The sequence below is a fragment of the Denticeps clupeoides genome, chromosome 19 (assembly GCF_900700375.1).
Source record: "Denticeps clupeoides chromosome 19, fDenClu1.1, whole genome shotgun sequence".
Classification (NCBI taxonomy): domain Eukaryota; kingdom Metazoa; phylum Chordata; class Actinopteri; order Clupeiformes; family Denticipitidae; genus Denticeps; species Denticeps clupeoides.
Window position 1 is genome coordinate 9,864,390 of NC_041725.1, and position 5,540 is coordinate 9,869,929.

At 45.2% G+C, this 5,540-nt stretch overlaps 1 non-coding gene across 1 annotated transcript; it reads right to left on the reverse strand.

The window, feature by feature from the left end:
* Positions 1-3,713: 3,713 nt before the first annotated feature.
* On the reverse strand, positions 3,714-3,786 carry trnar-acg (transfer RNA arginine (anticodon ACG)). Its single transcript has one exon. It is a non-coding gene; the product is annotated as a tRNA-Arg (tRNA).
* Positions 3,787-5,540: the final 1,754 nt, after the last annotated feature.

Genomic DNA, 5,540 nt, shown 5'->3' on the forward strand with positions numbered 1-5,540 from the left:
GACTGTAAAATGCTGCCATCACAGCAAAAAGCTCCCTTTTTTTTGAGAGACGCAAATCTTCAATTAGTTCCCTTTTGTTTTTGCTACTTTTTGTTTATTACATAAGCTCATGTGTGTAGTTTCATAGTCCCGTGTTTCATAGTTTTTCAGTAAATATAAAAATGCAAGACTTTTTATGGGTCATATGGGTCTAGTAGACGGGTCCAAACTTTTGACTGGTGGTGTATGGTTAATGTCCATATTCCACTTTTATGGAAATAAACAACAATCAGTCATAACATCTTCACATCATGACATGATGTGAATAACATTGATTATCTTGTTACAGTGGCACCTGGAACAGTGGAACATTTCAAGTGGACATTTTGTCCTTCAAGCTGATGGTCCATCGGTCCTGTCCAGTATTTAAGTGACTCTTACAAGGTCAAAATTGTAATGGTTTAGACCGCTGGGTCATACCATATCCGAAGCCTCCACACTCCTGTCTTTATCTCGTCTTCCCTTTTCTTATTCCACAGACTTTTGTTTGTTGGACTAAATGACCATGGTGAGCAAACTGCTAGCTAACACAACTGGTTTTGGAATAACTCATCACTTCATAAAACATATTGACTATCAGCATTGTTCCACACCAACATGGCCAAAGTGAAAACAGATTATGACCGCCATAGGACTCAAAAATACAATTTGGGCTAAACTCCCACAAGTAGATAAAAATCCATGAGATTGCTATTACCTGCATGGTTGGGCACTCTCAACCAGTACAGTTTGAATAAACCTTTAAACATTTTGTTTAAAATGCCAATAGTTTGATTCCTACATGTATTAAATACTGTGTAAGTAATGGGTTTTTAATGCTCTGCTAGGCAAGAACTTAATGTTCCCGAAAGTCTCACAGAAAAGACTTGGCTTTGTCTTTTAAGCTTCTTAGTTTTGCCTCACAGTCTAAAGTTTACCGAAGACCCATGCCGAGACTCAGCATACACTCTGCACACCAACGTTCACCTGCAGATATGAGAAGCTCCATCGTCTAGAATTAAATATCTCTTCATCGCTGATTGATCCTGCTCGCTGGTGTATGATGATGTTTGCCCGGCCCTCTCTCTCCCTCTCGTTCCCTGCTTATTCCACGAGTGCCGTGCTTTCAGCTGACCTCTGGGTTTGGTCACCTGTGGTGGATGCTCTCTACCGCTCCACGCTCCCCAGCAGACTGTTGTTTCACAGCAGCCCACTGTGGACGTCAACGCGCTTTCGAGAGTCCTCTTCGGTGGCACTTGTTTTGGAGCCCAAACCATTCAGATGTCCAGTTGTGCATTTAATTGACAGTTTTGTTGCTCTGATGAGCTGTGCAGAGCACAAAGTTCACCTGCAGATGGGACGTAACAAAATGAAAATGCAGAAAGCTTTTTTGGCTTTGTTTTTCTGACAACTTTTACTTACAAATTTTAATAGAGGCTTGTTACCCTAGTTGTTGGTATGGCTTTATCTGTGACATCAAATATAACCGTGAATTCCAGACTGTTCAAAATGTATGACAAAACACAGAATATATGCTGTAATATTACAGTGGAATAATAAATGCTACATAGATCCACACGACTTTTACTCCATTTATAAAGCAGTTTAAAACACCACGTCGGAGCAAAGTGCTATTACATTCAATAAACGTGGAAGTAATCCACAGGGTGTAGAATACATTGGAGTAATATAAAAAAATTGGCTACAAATTACAGGCGGCAAACGAGAGGAAACAGGCAACCAAATTGATGTGACGTACAGGGATTTAGGCCTGGATTTGGCCTTCTTTTTTCCATGTCCACTTTTTTTTTCTCTCTTCATTCATCAAATACTTAATGTAGGTTCTACTCTTAACAGTTGGATTAGTTTTGCCCCCAAAAAAGTAGTTTATAGTCTACCTCTTAACTTTTACAGTTGAGTTGAGTTAATACTTTTACCAGAATGTATTTATCCTTGAGTGAAGGACATGTGAACTTTTCGCCACGCCTGCTTTGCTGAGTGCTTCTCGCCATGAATCCACTGTGAGGCACTAGTGGGCTATCCAGCTGCCATTATGCATGCATCTTTTTTTTTTCCGGTTGTTGTTTTTTTTTTCCTCTCCTCCATCCATGCTGTGTTGTTCAGGTGATGACAAGAGGGAGTGCGGGTGCCAGAGAAAAGCTGGCTTCTCATTTGTGGAGGGGTAAAATATCCTCGGCTGCTGTAACCTTTGGGTGACATTTACACGGCACTTCACATGGTAAAGAGAAATGCACCGGTCCCTCACCGAGGCCTGCGCTCATAACACATTTTTATCAGGGGACGGGAAATGTGTCATAAAACCGGGCAGAGCCGGCGTCTCTTCCCTTCTCCTCGCCGCTTCGTCCCGGCTCTGTTACTTTAGATAGAAACGGCTGCCTCATCCAGCTCCAGGGGAGGTTGGAGGCGGGCTACTGCGTCTGGAGAAGGAACATGACCTCGGCGCGGGCTGCCTAACCAGCCGTTACCCCGCTGCTAATGGCGAGGGGTGCCATTAATAACGTCCCACTGAAGAACAGATGCGGAAACTGCCGAGTTAGTGGCAGGGCCGCTCTGCTCGCTGTTGTCTCGGGGACGTCTTGCCTGCCGCGCTGCGGGAGGCTGCATGTCAATCAAAATCCGGGAGAGCGGCTTGGGTGGGGTATGTCGGGGGTGGGTGACAAGAATGCAGGAGCGTGAGACAGCGGGAAGAGGGGAGGCAGGGATGAGCGGCGGAGAGGCTTCAGCTTATCGCCGCCGCACAGATGCTGCGGCAGATGAGTAGCACAGGTTCGATGGGGGCAGATAAGGAAGGAGTGAACGGAGGAGGGACGGCTACTGAGGAGCATGTGGGGGACGGTGTACACGGACTCCCTCCAAGCGGAACGCTTCAATATTCATTGTCTGGATCCTGGTTTCGGAAACTTCCTTTTCTACCTCCCGGTTCCCGGGGAATAGAAACGGCGACGGCGCCAGGCATTAAATATTAAATGTGTTGCAGAGCGAGGCAAAAAGAGAAGCAACATATGGTGCAGGAACCTCAGGCAAGGAACACGGGGTGCTTGTCCCAACGAAGTAAGGGAGGGGGGGAGGCGGGTATGATGGGCGGCGGGGGGGGATATGAAAAGATCATTGAGAGTGATGGATGTCAGAGTGGCAGCATTCACTTATTTTTGCCCGGCAGACAAAAAACTGCTGTTGAGTTTCTCTCAAATCTAGGTTGCTTCTATTAAAGACACATGATCCATAATTCAGAGGCTTCCCTTTTGAAAGGGTCACTTCTGTCGGATGGTTTTGCACAGACGCCTTTGGTCTTAACGCTTTTGCCTCAAGATTAAGACTACAGGGTATCTTTTTAGTTTAAGTGATGTAATTGTCACATGTGATACACAGCAGCACAGCACACAGTGAAATTTGTCCTCTGCATTTAACCCATCACTCTGAGTGAGCAGTGGGCAGCCATGACAGGCGCCCGGCGAGCAGTGTGTGGGGACGATACTTTGCTCAGTGACACCTCTGCGGGATTCGAACCAGCAACCTTCTGATTACGGGGCCGCTTCCTTAACCGCTAGGCGACCACTGCCCCTGCAAAATCTTGCAAAGCTTTCCCTGACCGGGACTCGAACCCAGGCCGCGGCGGTAAAGAGCACTGAATCCTAACCACTAGCCCACCAGTGAAATTAAAGAACACAAATGCACGAGCCAGACAGGAGTCGAACCTAGAATCTTCTGATCCGTAGTCAGACGCGTTATCCATTGCGCCACTGGCCCTGCAAGATTAAGACTACAGGGTATGCAGGTATGACTGTAATTTTTTACTTCTGAAAATGATTGCTTGAACTGAAATCTCAGCCACGCTGCCTCTAGTGAAGGAGCTAATTATTAGTCATCTGGGCAAAGAACTTACTGTTTTTCCTGAAATCAGCTCTTGTGCCATCGACCGGTACCAGCCGAGACCCTCTTTATGTGTGTGTTTGTGTGCGTGTCTTCCTGATAAGAGCGTATTTAGCCTGCTGGGGCTCGATGGCGTCCTCCTTCTGGATTCAATTAGCTAAGAACAAAAAGTCGGTCTTCATCGAGGCCAAGGAGGCTAATATGTTTGAAAAACCTTCAGATGGAACCTTTGCCATTTTGTCTGAGGAGCACTACTGATGGAGGCAGCAAACAGCAAAGAGGCTCTTCATTTATAAAAATGAGCTCCGGGTTAGAATTGGGATTTTCTTCTCGAGCTGAATTGCAGGACTCCACTTCAGCCTCTAAGCGCCTCATCGCTTGGCCGATTCTCTCGTGCTTGATTATGTGTAAGATCAGCAGTTCTGCCCTCGTTAAAATAAACAAGAAAGACGCTCACCACGCCCAGGCCCTCTGCATCAATTTCAAAGCCTGTATCATCATCAAAAAGGCTCAGCACAGCCATATATGTCTGTTTACACACCCAGAAGCCTTCCATTTATAATCCAAGCATGGCAATTATCCAATGAAAAGATGAGTTGTTGAGAATCTTCATTTGAGAATTGCATTTTGCATATTGGAGAAGGTGTAGAATGAGCCTTTTAAGTGTAGCCTTCTGACCCCTTCCTCCAACTGTAATTATTTTTCGGAATATTGTATAAAACTGCACCGTTTGTCATCATACTTTTCATAATCCTGCACTGCTGCTAATCTTGTTCTCAAGGCTCAGAGCTTTCTCATCTGCTTTTGCTCTTACGCACATACACCTTACTCAATCTTACTCCCTTACTCAATCATTATCCATAACCTGTCCATTCATATCAGAGCACATCCCGGCATGTTGTCGGCAGAATACACATGCCATTCACATGCCAATCCACCAACCACTGTTAGGCAGAACAAAGAGACCCGTGTCAACACAATGCAAATGCTTTCTTTGATTACTCACAGGTAATGTTAGAATCATCTGAGTGACTGAAATGTCTGTATGAAATACTTAATATACAGTGAATATAGCAAGTATGTATATTTTCCTTTGTCAATGAATATATTTACATTTACCAGACGCCCTTATCCAGATCTACTTACAATCAGTAGTTTCACGGACAGTCCCCCCCTGGAGACACTCAGGGTTAAGTGTCTTGCTTCGGGACACAATGGTAGTAAGTAGGGAAAATTGAAGTCTTCTGGTTCATAAGCGAGTGTGTTACCCACTACGCTAGTACCACAAACCAGTTTTTTAGATGAACTAATAGTTGTAATTCTATTCTTATAATCATATTGATGCAGGTTATTTCCCTCAAGTGCGCATAACAAAATAGTGCTCGTGCTCACTGTTGCTTTCTTTCAAGGTCAAGGTCAAAGTTCATCCTGTGGCTCTTGGGATGCTTATTGCACTTTGGTTTATTTTGCCGGGGTTGACCCCTTTTTACCGAGGTTGTCGTCTTGGTGTAAAGAACAGGCTTCGGCCCGTTGTGAAATGATCACTGGGTTTCATTCTCCCCCATGCTGAAGTGGCGCTTCGGGTGGTGCGTCAGCGGCACAGGAGCCGGGCTCTAACACGCCCCCCCCCC